General features: G+C 40.8%; 1 long non-coding RNA gene across 2 annotated transcripts; it reads left to right on the plus strand.

The window, feature by feature from the left end:
- Positions 1–238: 238 nt before the first annotated feature.
- On the plus strand, positions 239–17,620 carry LOC138215025 (uncharacterized). 2 transcript variants are annotated; one of them, XR_011179682.1, is made up of 5 exons: positions 239–461; positions 2,142–2,225; positions 7,819–7,994; positions 14,507–14,633; positions 15,192–17,620. It is a non-coding gene; the product is annotated as an uncharacterized lncRNA (long non-coding RNA). The 2 variants fall into 2 exon arrangements; XR_011179681.1 differs by having other exon boundaries at positions 14,507–17,620.
- The last annotated feature ends 2,578 nt before the right edge of the window (positions 17,621–20,198 follow it).

The following is a 20,198-nucleotide window of genomic DNA, read 5'->3' on the forward strand; positions in this document are numbered from 1 at the left end:
TCGTTACACCTTTTTAGTGCGGCTTGGTGAAGGGGAGGGGCTCTGAATCCACAAGGGGCTCCATTAATAGCCTACACTCCATCCTAACTATTATCCACCGTAAAGTGTTTATAAAGAGCACACAACTAGGCTACTGTTATCTCAAATGAGACAGCATGATAATATCCGTTTACTGCAGTATCTGTCGGGGAGGATAGTGAGGAAGAGAAGAGGGGAAAAGTCTAACATTTTTTTTTTTTTTTTTTCCCCCTCACTGATAATAACAACATAACTTGGATGACATGAAAACTGGCACGGTTCAGACTGTTTGCGTATCTTCTTCCGTCTGCAGCCAGCCATCGGACTTATTATTCATCCAGCTCCAGTCCGGGCTGCGACTGGAGATTTGGACCGGATCTAAAGAGGAAGCTGGATTAAAAACTTTCTGCAAACCGTCGTCAGTCCCGGTTTCACCGATTCTGGTGAGTTTGTGAATTTATCCCTCAGCCAGTCTGGCGCTCTCAAAAGTGAACAGGCAATAAACATGACGCACAGCAGCGGAGAAGCTCATCGCAAGTTTTTTTTTTTCTGATCCGTAGCCTCTTTCTGAATCACTGCCTCTGTGCAGAACTGATCATCTGCGCACAGAGGATGTCTGAGGTCGCTTATTATGTGGTAAAAGAACTACCAAGTACCGCCCCAACATCTGTCTGTCCCTGTCTGTCAAAGCGGCCTGCCCGCTGATTGATGGAGCCGACTTACGTCACTAATATTTCCATCTCATAGTCTGCGGACAGACAGCAGAGCTGCAGCTCCTGAGTTATTGTTCTGTGTCATGTGAAGCTAGTGGAGCTAGAAAAATGTTAAATAGATGTCTGCTTATTCAGGCTGATTTTCAAGTTTAATTTCCTACAGTTTGATATAGGTCTATGTCAAATTCAAACGTGGACACGGGCCAATATTTACAAGGTTTAACTTTATTATATTATGTAGCTTTCTCATTTCAAATAATTCGGCTTACTGCTGCTGATTATTGCTTCTTCAGTTTGCCTTTTTGTGAGTCAGTGTATACACTGCAGGGCTGTGATCAGAAAGGTAGTTATTATTGCAGTGCCACATAACCAGAAAATAAAAGGCTGGCTTTAATTACATCAGGGATGCAGCAGTAAACTGCTTCACAGTTTTGGAGCAAGGTTAACATTTTCTGTAACCATTTCCAGTGGCAAAAACAATTTGAATGTTTGATTATTCATTTGAACAAATATAACGCTGTTTACACGACACACACAATATATTTAGTCATAAAGATGTAAGATCATTATTCAAGAAAATTCTGATGTCGAGGAACACTTAAAAATAGAAATGTATATTTGAATTAATCAAATATACAAAAAAAAACCGACCACAATGTTGATGCAGTATTTTTTATTTTCTGATGCCAGTTGAGTGTGTAGGGCAGTTTTCTCTTTCTTTAAATGTTACAAGGTTTTAGCAGAGGGGCAGAAAAAGAATCAGTGGATAATCTGATCCTGGGCCAGCAGGGGGGGGCATGTGGTTCAAGAGACAAGAGAACTCTGAAACATCAGGACATGTGCAGGAGTCCGTCCACAGAATGACAACACTCACAAAGTTTTCTCTGATATTGACGGTTTCTTGATTTTTCTGTCATTACAGAAAACGTCTACATATTTGATAAATATTTGTGACCTCAGAGGTGAATTTGAACAGAAACACATACATTTTTTTTTTTTTTAAATAAGTCTAACCGAACTCTTATCTCACCTCTGACCTAAGATGTAAAATGGATCCAGAGTACAAGTGCTTTTCGAGCAGCCGGCCACACTCGATGTGGAGATTATGATCCAAATTGCTTGCTACAGTAGTTACACTCCCCGTGATTCAGCCGCCCGCGTCCATGTGCATGAATGACAAAAGCCGAACACACAAACAGTTGTTTCCCACCACCCCCAACTTGTATACATGAAGCCCCTCTTCCAAGTTAATGGTGGCTCGGTGACAGCATGACGACATGTCATCCCGTTTCCTTCTCTTCTGCGGTAAGATGCTCCCCTCAGAGCGGTTGAGAACGTCCATGTAGTCGTCATGTACATCTACATACATTATACGCTGCCTTCTTTTGTCTCTTTCTTCTGTCTTTCTAGGTCTGACATGACCACCTAATGACGAGCTGTTTATAAAACGTAGCGGGTCGTAATGCAAAGACGTCCTGCAGGTTGTCAAATCAGGTGAGGAGCTGTGATAATCTCAAACTCTTCCGACCAAATAATGGCAAACATAATTATGTTACCATGTAAATACTGCTACTTCTAATAACACTGTGTTGTTCCCATGGGAATAGAAAATAGTGGGAATGATATGCCACACTGACACAGAGCGGGCGTACGTGATATGTAACTTTATAGGTTCTATAGTGTGAGAAACATTAATATAAATGTACTTGTAAAATGGCTTGGTCAGCTGTTTTACACATTTTAACACCAAACTCCAATTATAATTTCTACTGACCTACATATGTCATACAATTCTGAAAAGTCTGTGGATTTTAATGAGTGGTTAAAACAAAAAGAACAAAAAACAGAACAAAAGTAAAGTTTTGCCTTGAGGTTTGTGCTTTCACATTTTGTTGAAATTCGCACACAAGTGGCAGCGTGGTAATCAGTGGTCAAACACGCAACATAAGAAAATACGCAGTTGTAAAAAATGCCAGTTTCTTTCTCCTAAATGTTTCAGTTCTTCTCCTCCCCTTGTTAAAATCATCATCATCATCACTACCACAGAGAGCATCACACCCTCCTCTTCAGTGATCCTTTTTTTTTTTAAACAAAAGAACGGACTCTATAATAACACAATATGAAATGTGTGTCGGAGCCACACACACTGTAGAATGATTTCATTTGTTTACATTATTGTTTGATGCCGGTAAACAAGTTAAAAAACAAAACAAACAAAAAAACAGTTTCAAGACCAACAAAGTAAAGAAGTTTGCTTTGTTCTCATTTTACAGAATTTTTTGTGGACCTTTTAGGTTCATTTATAATTTGAATAGGTCAAATTGATGCATATCCGTTTAATTTGAGGATATTTTGGGGATTATCATGCCGATGGCAAAGTTTAGTGAAAAGATCACAATGAAGTAAAGCATGAATTTAATGCCTAACCCTTAATATTCATGAATAATAAATGCGTTGTATATTTTGGCCTGTGGCTAACCACCCGAGCATTTTGAAGCCACGATGTCAATTGTTTTGGGCTCTTCTGGCGTGCAAGTGCGATTGGAGCCACACATTTGCTTTTCTGGGGTCTCGCATGTCGTTTGACGTCCGCTGTCCACAGCGTCGTACTTTAAAAACTTATTTTGAGTGGACTGAAAAGGAGTCTAATCGTTTTCCTTAGTGTCATTCAAATAAGTTAACATTTGGAATGATGAAAGCTCACGGCTTATGATAATACCTCTCCTCATAATCTTGAGTAATCTTCAATCAATGATGGGTCCTATCAGATTCCAGACAATCATTGACAGCCTGAATATAAGAATATATAATAAAAAATTAATAAAGAAAAGGCTCTAACTTTGACATGAGCTATATCTCCACATCTATCAGATAGGGCTGCATAATTAAAATGCCAAGTGTGAGTATTAAGAGAGAGAGAGGGGTTTTGATATTTTATAGAGATGTACTTTTCCAAGACTTGTTAAATTTGTAGACTTAAAAACGATATGTTGCTGTAGTTTTGACAATGCAATTAAAGGTTTGTAATCCCCCACCTGAGCATTTAAATAAAACATTTTTTTTTGTCAGTTTGGACGAAGAGTGTGATGAAACGGCGTGCAGCGGTGACAGATGTAAGTTTATTAAGGGATTCGGGTCTCAGAGGGGTTTGAGGTTTTATTTTACTGCAATGTAAAAAGCTCAAAACTGAACAGCGAGGAAGCAACTTCAGCTTGTTTACATGAACTATGGAATAAATGTTCAGCACCGGAAAAGCACTGTTGTAAAAAAAGTACCTCTTATATGTTGTTTTTTTTCTTTTAAACTTGAGCTACATTACATACCACCACAGGCCAAACTTCCAGACCAACAGTGTGAAAGAGAGATCTCCTGCTTCCTGGAACAATCTTGCGAAAAATCCTCCCCAACGCGGCTGACATATTTCACGTTTCAAAATACCAGCCTTTCTGACATGCACGCTCCTTCCCTCTCCTCCTCCCTTGCCTTTTGTTTTCTTTGACACGTGCACTCCAATTAGCATTTTTCAGCCATTAAGGAGGAAAGAGGAGCAGCCAAATGTTTATCTCTCTGGGCTCTTTTCTTTTTTTTCAACAAGAGTTTCTAACTCGTCGGCAGAAAAAATAATAATATAATAATAATAATAATAATAAAACATTCAGGCAGAATGTGGAATATTATCCTCAATGTTAACATCATCTTCTTCACATAACAATTACCAATAGTGTGGGAAACTGTGACAATACAAGTAATTGCGTTCATGAGAGCAGTTGTCAGTCCACATTTAGAGCAATTAAAATGACTATCTATAAGAGAACACAAGCGACGAGGATTGTTTTCACGTCGAGTGACACACTGTAAAACTGTTCAACATTTTCATTCTCGAAATATTTCCATTTCTTAGAGGAATACGCTTCCATCCACAGCAACAACACAAGGAGCACCCTTTAACCTTTTGCGATAAAGCGCACAACAGTCTCTTAAGGATAACATGCAGAAACGGCTATCATAATGCTCAGTTAGACAGTAAGACTACAGTTAGAAGTCGAGCCTCTTTGTCATCGGTCCTCTTGTGTGTCAAATTAGAGCATCCTAATCTTCAGCTTTACTCTCAAATGTAAATCTGCGAATCTCAAATTGCACAGATCGCTCGCTGCGGGCTTTGGCTGCTAAAATCTGTCACTGCTGCCGGGTTGCCGAACATTAAGGAAGAAAATGCTCTTAAAAAGGTGCTTTTCTGACATTAACATGACTTGTGTGCATAGCGCCGCTCGATCTGTGTAGTTTGAGGCATATATTTATGAATAGGAACCTTTAATTAGGGCTTGTGTTTCTTCCCTAGTCACATTGAGGGATGGTCCTCGCCGACATTCATTAATGATAATCACCAAGAGCGATGGCATAGCTACAGGCCAAGTCTCAGGGGACCCGACACTTGAAAAGAAGCATTAAATTACACAGAGGGACTCTTTAATTGCAAAAAGGAAAATATATAGCCATCATTGTTAAATATGATCTTTTGTAAGCCTTTACTGGTTCAAGGATTTGTCTAAGGGTTTCTTATCCTCACCGTTCCTTTAAATGAAATCTAGAGCCGCATTTCTGCGATAATACGCCCCGGAGCGTTTGTGAAATATAGATTTTTTTTTTTTTACCTTCGTTTCACTTATTGCAAAGCAAGCAACAACGGCAGATATATGACAATTTTTACACATTAGCATTTTACTGTAAATTCAGACAAGCCCAAAAGCAATTCGGCTGCATCACAAACTGTTCATGCACTTTCAAAAAAACTTTTGCGTGACTTAAAAAATGATTGGGATGAACATACAGGCAAATAAATCTTGAATATTTTTGGAGTAAAAATATCCTCCTTAGTCTGTCCTAAATATGCTTTTGATTAGTTCAAAACTGTACATCAGCCTCGCCACTTGAAGATGATTCGAACATAGCTGCATGCGACCACTGCATACAGGCGCCAGATTCCTCTGAACACATTTGTTCATCATGTTAGTCTCCTTGTCGACGTGCTTTGCTCTTGTCCTCGTCAGGTACAGGGGAGGAAAATAAAATCTATATTTTTGTTAGGTTGTATATTCTGTTGTTTGTTAATGAAAGGATCTTGATGGCAGAAAAAGTTATGCATGAACACACACGGACACGTGCATACACACATTCATACTCGTGCACACCCAAACTCCTGACCTAATTGCTCAGTCTCACTCAACTAATTAATCACAGCTGACTTAACATGGTGACAAGGTTAGGTAGGTGACATTCTCCAAAAACGCTGTCGTTCTGTTGCCTCTTTAGCTTTCCTTTTTAGCCATCCCAGTTTTTGCTTTGGTTTGTTCTTCCTGTATCTCCTTCTGTCTTAACCTCTTCCTTTTCTCATGGTTTTTCTTAATTTCTTTCTTTTATTCATTTCTAAAAAAAAAAAAAAAAAATCTTTCTTATCTCTTCTTTTCCTTTTTTCCATCTTTCCTTTCTCCCTTTTGCTTTTTTTCTTTCTTTCTTTCCATTTCTGTCTTTCTTTGTCTCCTCTCTTTCTGTCCTTCCTCGCTATCTTTTTTTTCCTATTAGATCGTGTCTTGCATGAATCCAAATGGAGAGCATAACTTGGCCCACATCTATTTTTACCTGTTATTGGGGGTAGGGGGTGGGGGGGCTTTGGAGAGGTGAGAGTGGGCATGCTGGGAAAGAAGAGGGGGGGGTTAGGGGCGGGGTCACAATGCTCCATTAATCAAAAAGAATGACACTCATGTCGTCCCTGACAACCATCCTGCCACCCATACGTCTGTTCCCCTCCTCCTCCATCCCACTCAAACAGGACAACTTTAGTGATGGGGAGGGTGAAGAAGACGAAGAGGGGAACGAGCGGGAGGGAGAGTGGGGGAGGGGTGAGCGAACTTTATTAATCAAGCATCTCAGATTAATTGTTATGAAGTGTCACCCATAAATTCTCCATTTGGATTTAATAATCTTGGAGGTAGACTTAACAATCTCTGTCGTGATTTGAGTTTTATTGAAGAGGCTGCAGAGAGAGAGACAGAGGGAGAGAGATGCAGTGACACAAATAGCTTCTCAGCGGACAGTCCTTCTCCGCATGACAGTTATGAAATACAATTATCAGCAAGATCTGCTTAAGAATTCATCAACTGCACCTCTGCCTTCCAAGGAGAGAAGGGAAGAAAAAAAAAAAAAAATCCTACATACAAAGCAAGTCTTAACTGATAAGACTTCTCTTTTCCCTGCAGCCCTTAAACTATCATTTCTCTGTCTCAGACGTGTTAAGTCACTGTAAAGGTATGGTGCGCATATCTCTTTGAAAGCGCTCCGTGCATTATATTAAAGCATAAATCACCAGGTAATCAGGGAATATGGTAAATGACACACCACATGCAAATCACCGAGATAGTGAGTAGTTTGTTTGAAATGTATTAGCCGTTGGTTTGCATCAGGGTCAATAATAGCAGTTAATCTCTGCGTGCAGGGAAAATATACTGTCACCGAATTGTACAAAACCCTGTCAGCTCTCAAAAGTAACAGAATCATAAAACGCAAATGATTTCAATCAATTGTCGTCTAATTGCAGTCATATCTTTTGAAATGAATGAAGAACGGCCACGATGTAGGTTGACAGTGTGCATAAAATTAGCATAGCTTTGCATATTGCAATGCCATTAATGTTAGTTTTATTGGAGGCTTGGGTTTTCCTGCATTTTTTTTGTACGTCGCCGTCGTCTTAAAGGAACACGGACAAATACAGAACGGGGCAGTTTATAGTTATGAAAACGGTTTGACTCACTATCATGAAGACACTTTCACAAAATGGAGCTAATTTCTGCATCAAAGACCAGAATCTGGTTGTACTTCGATCTCAAAACATTATTTTGTCTGATCTGAGAAATCTGTTTCCTAAAAAAAGAAAAGAAAAAGAAAGTAGTCTGACAAAAGACAGATCTGAGAAACGGAAAACAACTCTGTCTTTGCTCAGAATAATAATGGAAGCCTTTATGTGACCATTTTTGGGAAATGCCAGAGAAGCTTGTTAAACATGTGCCTTTAACTACACGTTCTCCTCCGCCAGATATCATCCTGATCAATGACGCCCACGGCGCCGTGAGAAATGACGGTAGCTGGATCCGCGGTAAATGTTTTAGCTATCAACACTGCTTCATCCTCCGTCACCCAACACCGCGGCCGATCCCTCACCGACACCGCATCCTGGCCCCGGCCTGGTTAAATCCAAGCCCGTCTCCTCCGGTCAGTAATCGCACTTGTCAGCTGGTGATGTGTGACTTCTGAACGATTCCATCACATCAAGCTCATCTGCTTTAGTGAGTTGAGAGCGCTAATTCAATTAGATGGTGGTGAAATTTTCAAATAATTCTGTGACACTTGAGCACCGTGAGAGGCCAGACCACAGACAGTGTGTTTATACGCACTGTGATAATGTAATTAAGACCAAACTAAAGCAACACAAATTACTGCGACGACCATATTAACAATTTAACCAAGTTATATTATATGAATTAAGGTCATAATCACAGTACACCAGATTCAATTAGGAGAGCTTGATTACATGTCAGTCTTTCAAATTACTCATGTCATTCACGCTCGTTTGTCACAGAGTGAATGTAAGGCAGTTTGTTGTTTGAAGTAATGTTTGAAACACAGTTTTAAGGATACAACCACTCCCTTCTCGGAACGAACGCTGCAATTAACACAGCTTGCGTGAAGGCTTTAAATACATCCAACAACAAAGTCCCTGCATTTCCCTTTATGTTAAATTTCCTATAGGACTGCAGAGTACAACACATCTTTTAAAACAGTAACCATCAAACAACAGCAGGTAAGACAGTCGTTAGGTACATTCCAAAGGGTAAATCCAACGGTTTTATTTATATTTACTTTAACCCTAAAGAGCAGTAAATGGAAATTACAGAAATCTTGGGGGGGAAAAAGCCTAAACGTTGCCAAACATGTTTTTATACTCAGCTGAGGGGGCTGTTAACAGTTAAATGAACAAATAATAATAAATTTAAAAAAAAGACCATAAAAACGAATGCAAACACATTCTCAAACAGAGCTTTTGCTTACGAGTCTGCTCTTCCTACTGTACACGAAACATGCTACAGTGCCTCGAACGTGTTGCGTGTTTCCACTCAAACTGAAAGTCCAAAAATCTAAATGAAAAAGAGATGTGGTGTTGGGATTACAGTTGGGGGAAGTGTTTCTACTGCAAAAAAAAATAAAATAAAAGAAAAGGTCACAATCTGAAGTGGGACGCACCAACGAGTCACAGTGCTCATCCTCAATTCATTATGTGTAATGTTCTTTCCTTTTTCACTGCTTTTGGATTATGTCGTTTTTTTTTTTGTTTGTTTTTTTTTAAACGTCAGATTCTTCCTGTGTGAACGTTACTGGTTGGTGCTATTGTGCTTTGTTGTTTTTCCTGTGTGTCTGTTCGGTGTAACACCACAACTGTAAATGCTGTTACTGGCGAGGCGGATAGGCTTCCCAAGAAAAATAGCAAGTGGCCAAACTAACAAATAAAAAAAATCTCTTTAATGCCCCCAATAATTCAAATGTTTTATTTTCTGTTGGGAGCAAAAGAATAACAAATGTTATTGTTTTGGACTTTAATTGGTTTCTATCTGCCAGTAAACGTTATTAATTTCTCTCAATCGTGATTTGGGTTGTTATATAACATTAACCATGTGCTTCTGATTGCGATGGCGCATTAACACAGAATTCATTTGAACCCAAAACAGAACTTTTTACTAGCCTAACTCTGTAATCCTCAACTAAGCTCTTTCTTTCTGTTCAAGTGTGAACTATGGATTGTTTTGTGCTGTCTGTACATGTTTTAAAGTCCGCGTGACATTGATTAAATCCTAAAAAAAAACCCACAAGTGTCATTATTACATATTCACAGGCAGTAAGGCCGAATGCCTTCAAGTGACTGAGATGAAACTGGACACATTTCCCTTCATGAAGTATGCAGATAAATATTCAAATACTCCCCACCTCTGTCTCCACACACCTCGCTGCTGCTCGTAGATTTGGAAAGCCCCCACCCTGCAAATTGATGGGATTGGTTACTTTGGTATGTGACGTATGAAACAGCGGCTTTCTCAATCCATGTGTTTTAAGACTGCAGTGCTGTCTGCAGTTCAAAAACAGAAATGGCCTTCACTGCTTATCTTGCTCATAATACATCTTGCGGTCTTTAATTGGGTACATTCAATTTTCAGTTTGAAATGACGTTTGCTACAATTAATCGATGAATCAAATACATCATCCTGTCACATAATTGTTGGTACTGCACGCTAAGTCCCATTTCATGTTTGGTCCACATTTTAAAAACGTGCTTAAAACTTAAAACTATTTTTTTTTCCGACCGCAGGTCAGCCTCGTCACACCTGCAAACCGGGCACTTTAATATAATCTGAACATACGATACAACCTTTCTATTGGATTAAAAGAAATGAAAAAAAAAAAAAAAAATCAACTCTCCACCCCACTGCTCCCTTCCTTCATTGCGTCTGCCCCAGTGGTCAAGGACACCCATATCAGTGGACGTCAGGGTAGGCCCCATCCATCAGGAGGCTATGTGTAATGGAATCAACCGGTGACAATGATCATCAGCACTGCAAACAATGGCCCATAAACATCCCTTGACAAGTGGTCAAATGCGAGGTGGGGGCTGGGCGAGGGTTTGAGGGATTGTATGGGATGCGTGTGCGTCCACATGTGTGAGTCACTCAGACAGAGAGCGACGGTACCACAAGGTGAGACAGTGCTGTAGAGTAGCAGAGAAATGGCGAGGACGATACTTCCCCAGGGGACGATGCGGTGGGCCAACACGCTACCTCGGAAAACAAACGTTCCCCGCCGGGTCGGAGTTCAAACATGCCTCAGCTTATTCTAAGTGTTTGCCACTCCCGCTTTCTCTTTTCTTTGACATGAGTTTTTTTTTTTTTTTTTTTTTTTACCTGCGTTTTATCAGATTGCTTGCAGGGAGAGAGTCAAGCAGAGAGAGAGAGAGAGATGGTATGTACTGTAGAAATGTTCCGGCTTTTTAATGATAACTCTTATTCCATACGGGATATTGCAACAATGAAAACCTCTGACTTCGAAAAAAAACCAAAACACTTGCAGTTCAAGCCTTTAAATTGCCTGTTTGTTCCAAAAGAGTAGAATGTGGCCAATCGTTGTTTTTCTTTCTCTCAAGTCAGCGTTGAATAAAACCCAATTAGAGAAGTTGAGCATTTCAAAGAAAGCAGTCCATGTTTTTTTTTTTCTCTCTCTCTCTCTCTTCATCTTAAGTTTCCATCGCAATAAGTAGTTGTTGCTTTTGTCAGGTCGGGTGTTTCGTCACTCCATTTTTTTTTTGTCAGCTGGTTTCTCTTTCTCTGCCACGCGCGCACGCACGCACACACACACACACACACACATCACACACACACTAATTAGCCACCAGTTCAATTAGCCACCATTTGTCTCAGCTTTCCCTCTTTTCCTGTTTATTCAAACGTCAGAAGTGACACTGGCCAATTAACGCAATGGAATAGTTTAGCCCTCTGTAACACTCTGAATGGTACAAACCAAGTGGGATATTTGCTCGGCGCTCCAGAACTGGTGTGCCGGGAGTGAGTGAGTGTGTGTGTGTGTGTGTGTGTGTGTGTGTGTGTGTGTAAGGAGTTGGGTTCAAACAAAAGAAAACAGTAAAAAAAGAAGCTCAGCGGGTGTTTGATAAAGATATATATATATAAAGATATATATATTTTCTTTTTTTTTTTCTTTTCTTTTTTTGCGATTATTAGGTCAATATTATTTGTAAAGTTTTATTTCAGGCTCATCAAACACAAGATGGCTTTGTTATTTGCACAAAACATGTGTGATGGCAGCAATCATTATTTTATGTTTTGTCATTAGTGGCAGGCTAAATTGACCCCGAGATTGGCTCCCTCTTCAAATATCCTGAAATCCAGGGCAACAGCTGGATAATAGGTGCTGCAGTGATTTACTAATTGTCTTCGGGACTCAAATTAATAATTGGCAAAGCCTCAGCTGAAGTGCACATCTAAGTACTCTTTGTCGCTCACTTGGATCTTGAGAAAGAAAAAAAAAAAAGGCACAAAAGGCAGCAGAGACGATATCATTAACAGTCTCTCCAAATTGAAACAGTCGTCGAGAGTGTCTTTAAATGTCTCTGGAAGCTTTTTGTTGAGTGCAAATGACATCTCGCTCATTTTGCTGGTGGCTACATGACTGATGTGTTGAATAAGACAGTCCGTTTTGACGCTTTTGAAGGATCTGGGTTTGAAGTATATGATTCTGAAGTGCCAGCATATGCTTAGCGAGATAAGTAATTTGACACACAGACATCACAGCCTGCAAATCTTTCGTCTGGCTGCGTTGAGTGTCCACGTCGGCCGCTTTTTCAAGAACACTTTACAACTGTCACAACTGACTGTCAGTGTGCAAATGACACACGCAAACGAGCTCATTTTGAACACAGATTAAGACAGCTGTCATATTAAAACAAAATACAAAACCAGACTAAAAATACCATTAATTTGACCTGAGGCGTTTAAAAAAAATTAATTTGCTATTGAAGAACCAAAGATTCCTCCTTTTTAGCATCAGTTTGTTCATTATAGTAATTAAATGAACTACTCATCCTCGGGAGTGAAGCTAGATTTAAAGCAGTTGAAAGCAACACAGCAATAACACAGCCATTCAGATAACAGGACAGTTTCCCCTGCTGTTATTTTCTCTTTCCGGAGAGACACATTTGACTGAGCTACCTAACATAAACAGACAAACACTGAACACTACTAGACACAAATAAAGACTTACACACAAGCACATTCAAACACAAACACACGCACGCACGCACACACGCACACACACACACACACACACACACACACCAGCTGGGGGAGGGGGAGGGGGGGGGTCAGAGCTGCAAACTCAGTCGCTGACATTGTGGCACTTCTTTGGCAGCGTTGTGCAGGTGTCGTCTGCACACAGCATTCTAAATAAATGGATCTGAAATGATTTACCGAGGGTATCTGCCACCTGAGCACTGTTCCCCACATATATACAGACAGACACACACACACACACACACACACACACATACCTAACACTAACTTCTTCCCTCCCTCCCTGTTGTTCGTATGGAGATGCTGAAGCAAAGGCACTCACAGACACCGGGTGGGGGGGGGGGGGGTGAATCTGGTAGAGCGGCAGCCTTTTGTATCGTCCTGAGTCACATTATCTCAAACATATAGAGATTTACCAGCGTGAGGTGAGGTGCCGTTTAGATTCTCATTTTGTGATGTAATTTATGCCTTTTGGTTTTCAGACAAGATGGAGAACGTGACTGAGGTCACGCTAACAATAGCCAATTCCCTGACCTCTGCTTATCCAGCGTCGACTGCAACATTAACAACGAAAAAAAAAAAAAAAATCTGCTATTACATTCTAACAAGAAGAGACGCGCATACAGGAGCAGCAGCACGCAGGACGACTGGCTTAGGGCAAGACATCTGGATCACAGCAGCTGTTGTCACCTATAAGCCACTTGCAATCACCCTGGAGAACCGTGCATCTTTTTGTTTCTGTGGTAAAAATGCTGTGTCTGCAAGTTAATAAATACACTGTGTGAATATACTGCGTGTGTATGTGAACTGCTATTGCTGCAAAAAAAAAAAACAACAAAAAAAAACGTGACGCGACTACTTTACCAGGGGTGATGCTGTTACATTAAACAAACAGGGGAGCCGACATGACAGTACAACGCATGGCCTAAATACTATTGAGCTCTATTAATCTGCTACGAGTCCACGAGGAAGCAAATCAAGGTGGATTTATTTCAAGTCACGTAAATAAGTAAACTTGTGTAATGTATTTAACTTCAGTAATATGTAACCTAAACGAACTTGGATGTAACATTACTTTAATAAGCAATGTTATTGTAACCCAAACCATGAATGTTCCCTGAAACCAAGTATGTGTGGAGCTTAAACCGAAGCCAACCCGAGAGCGTGTCACCCAGACCCTGATCTTTTCTTTAATCCAGCGGTTCTCGTGCCTAAACCCAAGGCAGCTTGTGCCCACGGAAAATAACAGGCCAAGAAAAAAACGTAGGCATCTCACAATTTGCGAGTCGTTATTGTGAAAGTGGTACGTTGTGCGCTGCGGACGCTGTCGGTATTAAACGTTCGGATGCGACTGCGAGGTCCAGTGAGGAGAGCAGCAGTGCCTTCAGGCGAAGCTGCAACAGGCAAAGCTCTTTGTTGCACTTCTCTGAGTTTTTGCCAGATCTTGCAGTCAAAGTTCATTTGAATGGAAATATCGACCCCAATTTGTTGTCTGGCACAATGCACATCCAGTAGCATTCTGACATTCGCAGGAAACAAAGGCATCAGTTTCGATGTAGACATGAATGGAGGGAAAAGTTAATTCTGCAGAATTCCTGCAGTAAGGCGTTTGCTGGATGGCCATTTATCTTTAGAAACCTCCACACACACACACACACACACACGCGCACACGCACACACACACACACACACACACACACACGCACCTCTCAAGTTGAAATAACAAATGGAAACATCTGGCCATTTCAGTAACTTTCCAAAAACCCACAGTCCAACATTCACACTCACTTCGCGCAGTGATTGGTCAGCTGTGCTGAGGCGAGAAAGTGAGCAGGGTTTGAACATCTTCCTCTCTCTCTTCTTTCATTCTTTAAATAGCCACTTCTATTTTCACGGGAACTACAGAGAGCAACAGGATCCTACACTACTACGTAGACTCTGTTTGTGCCTTTTAACGCGGCCATTCAGAGATGCCAGAAGACGACTTGCATTCACAGAGTACCAGGTAAGTACATTCAGATTCTAATTGTGTAAATTTGGATGATGCAGTCCAAAGCCTAGCCTGGTCCCAGTCCTCTCGCTCACCACCTACGTCCGATTCGCCCAAAAATTCAAATAAATGATGCATGAATAAAGATAAATGAAGTGAAACGACATTAACTATGTGCTCTCGTGTGTTTTGTTTGAAACCTGCAAAAAGGACAATTTCTCATGTCTCCGCAAAAATGCATTTAGGTCAGCAGACGGCAAAGAGGGATGAGTACAGCGTTATGTAATCAATTATTGCAAACAATTCGGTGAAAAAAAAAAATGAAATGACCACAACACTCGACGGCCTACTGTGGGGTGATTTTAATTTGAACTTCTATGACAGATAGCAGCTTTCACATTTATGCCATGAAATAACACTTTCCATTGCAAAAAACCCCAAAACGGGACAAGTAATGTTTTCGTGTTAACAGCCCCTCAAATATTTGGACCAATCGATAGTAAAGACACGAAGGCGACGGAGCAAAAATGTGGAAAAATTCACCAGACATGTTTTTGTGTGTGTTTTGCTCAGAACAACAACCTGATGAACAACCAACACGATGTAAGAGGAAGCAAAGCGTTCTCGCAGCACTGTTGCAGGCACACAGAGGGTTAACGGTCTGACTGTCCAGCGCTGATGGGAGACATGTCCCCGGCAGATGGGCAAAAAGAGAAAAGAGGAAAAACAACAAAGTCAAGAGGTTAAAAACAGAGGCATCAGAGAGATACATCATCATCCCAGCTCTCTGACACTCTGTAGGGCTTGACCTTACCCGGCTGCTGGGTTGTCAGAGTGGCCTAATCAAGTAGTAGGCAGGGCTGCCAGACCTGCCCTGGTCGGAGAACACGCACAACCTGGACTTCATCAGTCCGGCTGATGCGTAAAGAGTGTGTGTGTGTGTGTGTGTGTGTGTGTGTGTGTGTGTGTGTGTGTGGGGCGTGCGTTTAAAATCGGCCGTTTCACCCGTTTCTACAATATTCCCTTTAGGTTGTTTTCACGCAGACGGCACAGTGACATAGATTTAGCTCAAATGAGAAAGTGAGGTATGATGGATCCTTTCTCCACTATAGAAATATACTAAGTCAATAACATATTTACAGATAAATACCTCCCCCCCCCCCCAATGAAACTTCTCTTGCTTCAAAGTCACTTACTATTAAATAAGGAGTACTTCAATAGATTGTGCTAATTGGCCTTCTAATACATTTTTTGTTCATATTTTTTCCTTTAAAATCAGATTTCTTGCCTTTTATTTTCCCTGTACTGTCACGGGCAGACTTGCCGTGCGACTCCTTCAAACTGATTCAGTAAATTTCTTACTAGATTTATAGACGTAAAAAAAAAAAAAAAGGAACATCATCTTTTATATTACGGGCTCCCATGGAGAAAAAAAACAGCAGGTTTGAAAGAAATTAAATTTGCTTCACGCGAAGTGTAAACAAATCTGACTACAGTTATTCTGTAAACTCATCTATTTCTGTGTCTCGCACAGAAATATCTTGATAATGACAATTTTCTTTACAGACACGCCTATAAGACAGTAGGATTAATGCCATTGCTACGCACAAAATCCAATTTAAAGGTGGTGACTAAGAACATGAATATCATTAGAGTCGAATTAAAAAGTATTATTGACCTTTCTGTGGCTGTGCGAGTGGACATCAAAGCCAACTTTTTAAAGTCTCCGCCATGTAGAGTGTTATTAACATATGCCGCTCTTAATAAATTATTTCTGTCACATTATAAAAAAAAAAATTAAGCACAACTCTACAATTTTATGAGCCTGTAAAGGTGAAGGCCATGCATATTAAGTTTTTCATGCACCGTGAACTTTTGAGGTATGCTACAATAGGTTACATAATTAATATCTGCAGGGAACCCTGAGCTATATATTTTCAAGATTTTTTTTTTTTTTTCCATTCTTAAAGGGTGATGCTGCCTAAAAGACATTGTAAAATTGAAGGAATCACCATTATCATCTGGTAACCAGGTTCAAAGTTCAACTTTATTGACTCCTAAGCAGAGCATTACCTTAGCAACAGTTAAAAATGACAGATATAAGGAGATAATGTGGGTCATAATAAAATGTTTTGAGAAATAAATGATGCAAATGTTGTCACGTGTTCTGCTCTAACATTCAGCGGTTGAGCAGAGAAGAGGGATGTGGACAGTTATCACGTCGAGAGCTTATTATTTTCACCAGTGCAGCCAACGTGACATTCTTTAAGACAGACACAAACCATCATTAAGCGGATATACTACACTCATCAGTGTTGGGAATCTACGCCTGCACGCACTATTTGCATTCAAATGTAAAAGATGCAACCACATGATGGATCCAACTGACTCGGTGGAGGACGGTGGCTGTTTTGCTCTTGTCACAAAGCGGCCGCCTTCTGTCTGGTTTACGGTTGGGATAAATTTCAACCTGCGTGACATCCTCCGCCTGCATAAGAATGTGAAATCATTTTTGCTCCATTTCTTGTGATAATTGCTTTCTGGGGCACTTCTTCATATTAACGTCAGCTGCTTTCCTCATCTTTTTCTCTTGAAGATTTTCACTTGAGGACTGACAACTTCAGGCTCCAGACTCATTTAAGTTGTTAAACACTTCTAAAAATCAAGTTAACGTATAACAAGGTTGATTATGACTGCGATTATTAGAACGTGTCGTGTTGCTCTTTATTCGTTTAGTGCCACTATTGTGTGTACATTTATTGCTGGTTTTCTAAACATGTAACCAGTAAAGCTTTTTTTTCTTTCTTTCTTTTTCGAAATTGAAATACTTCAAAGCAACATTAGTAAAATACACTGTATAGCTGATGTCTTAAAAAAATACAACGAGTGGCTGGATTTTTACTGTAAATCGAATGCAAGAACCCCTAATTGTCAATTGTCTTCAATTTCAGGTTCATGGCTGACAGGAAGTTGTTCTACCGCAGCAACAAGGAAACGACATAAACCGCAACACAATTCCAGCCTGTAAATAAAAAGACAATCAGTGCTAATAATAGCAACAATCAGTGTATTTCTTGATCCTTCGCACTTCCTACACCACAAGTGTGCATATTTTAAAGATGGGCAGACTTCAGTCAGTCAGTGAGCATCACGTTCTTCCCTTCGAGTCCCACAGGAGCTCTTTTCCATCTGGAAAACCATCCGGTTTAGTTTAGTTGAAAAGTGTACAGCGTATGCTTTTGTTCTCTGAGCAGCGACATCCTGTTGTGATTTTCATTTGAGTCACAGTGTGTAAGACTTGTTAATTTGATAAACCCAGTCTCTGTCCCTCATTCACTGTCTCAAACACGTTTCCATTGTTAAACTGCAGCGGCGTGCATGAGGCTGATGCCTTACCTACGTCATTATAACATTCTTTGAAGTTTTAGAGCCAGATGTTTTACAGCCCTCCCGCTTGATGTTTGGAGCCGATAAGTTGTGTACTACTTTTAAATCACGCCACTTTTGGAGCAATTAATAGACATTCATTTAGAAGAGCAGCTCTAATTTTGGAGCATTAATTCATACTTTGTTTTCATGAGGCGTATTGCTAGAGTGAGATTCAGGTATACAGTATAAGTAATTTTCTGACAGTAAGCTCCGACTTATGAATGTTTAAGACTTTCACTTTGACGTGTCAGAAAGTTAAGAAGTGGGAGAAAAGTATTTCCCACGACTCTTTTTCTTACAGCAACACAATGTTCGACGTCACACTCTGGATGATGTATGAGGACTCCAAGTTCATGTTAAGGCCATCGGTTTAATTATTGTGTCATCATTTCTGAGAAATGTGAAACATGGACCCAGTGCCATCGAGGCAGTGCGTGCTTCCACCAGCAGAAGCTTCAATCAATCATGAACACCAAACGGGGCGACGAGCTCACACTGCTCGCAGTCCTTGAGAAGGCTCGAACAAACAGCATTAAAAGCCACCATCATCAAACCTTGGCTTGAGATTGACAGACCATGTGGTCCGAATGAGTGACACCAGACCTCCCCCATCAAATCCTCTGCAGGTACAACTCTGCACTGGCAAAGGACCCCGCATGCCCTCTGCAACAATACATGGATTTACTACAGACCGAGAAGACAAACATCCACCCGAAAACTTGGGAAGAACCAACATAAGATAGCAAAGCTCACGTCTCAACAGCTGCGGAAATGTTTGAACAAGAACAGCGCAGAAATGAGGAGGACGGAAGGCCGAGGCCGAGACCAACCACGGCCACCTTCATCCATCCAGTGAACCGTGTGCGGCCGCATGTTTCATGCATGGATCAACCTCGCCAGTCATCAGAAGTTCCAGCATGACAAATAAGCAACACAGAAGAAACTAAATACTCAGAAACAAGGAATCGCAGGCAGTATTGTCAGGTTGTCAAAACATGGAAACATTAGCTAAATATATATATATATATAAATAAATAAAAAACGGGTTTATTGTAACTCATTTTTGTGTGCTGAAAGTTTCATGCCCATAAATGCACTGGAGGTGATCCAACATCGTCTGGAGTATCCGATATTTGGTCCGACTATTATAGAGACACAACTAATAATTATGGTCACAATTACAGTTTTGGACATGAAAACTTGTATTTATTATCATTAAACTTTTTCACTTACAGTGACAGTAATACTTAGTCCAGCTCTCCGCCTGCGGTCTCATTGCGAGAGGTTTTTCTCCTGTTAAATCATTTACATGCCTCTTCCTACCATTATCATCTCTACAACACAGACAACACAGGAAACAGGTACCGCTGCACTGCGGAACGAGCCTCGGCAGCTGAATGTCGTCAATACAAGAAGCCCACATTTCTCTGTACTTGACCCCTTCCCAGATACTGCGAGCCGACACCAATATTGCTCGCTGTTGCCACTCAACTCATGACAGCCGAATAGACACAGAGGGAAAGTTTGGTTCTGTTTCTCGCTCTTCCTTATCTGCCTCTTACAACAGAAAAAACAAGCAAATCTCATGCACTTGGGGGGAGAGAAAAAAAAAAAAAAAAAAAAATCGACACGCAACAATAGCATCCACCGATAGCGCTGTCAAACAACGGCATCTCTCTCGGATGTTAAAAGCTTTAAGAGCTGAGGCCTCTGTGACATCCACAGCCTCTGGATGTCAAAGATGGTTGAAGACTTGAGAGCAGGCCTCTGTTTTAAAAATACTGTGTGTGGGTGTGTGAGTGCGCACGTCTCAGAGCAGCAAAAGTGACATTTGAGGGGCACTTTACAGAAGCCAGCGGTTGCTAGGGATCTTCTGTATCACCTAAAGAGCCTTTGTCAGTCATTGGAAAGCTGTCACCTTTCGGGGGGCCGATACGGTAGGGGGAGCTGGCTGACAGGTAGGAATTAATGAGAGGTGTATGACAGCAGACCTCGGTGCTCTTGTGTATGTGTGTGCGCGCGTGCGTGCGTGTTTGAGAGTGTGTCCACATGCGTGTGAATCCGGTCCTTTGTCTCAAGAGGATGAACCACCTTCTTTGTCATCCTGATCGGGGAAGTTGAGGAAGAATGGTGTCAGAGAGAGAGACAAAA

This window comes from Embiotoca jacksoni, unplaced genomic scaffold, assembly GCF_022577435.1.
Source record: "Embiotoca jacksoni isolate LCO1_2020_lvr unplaced genomic scaffold, fEmbJac1.0.p SCAF_7, whole genome shotgun sequence".
Taxonomy (NCBI): Eukaryota; Metazoa; Chordata; class Actinopteri; family Embiotocidae; genus Embiotoca; species Embiotoca jacksoni.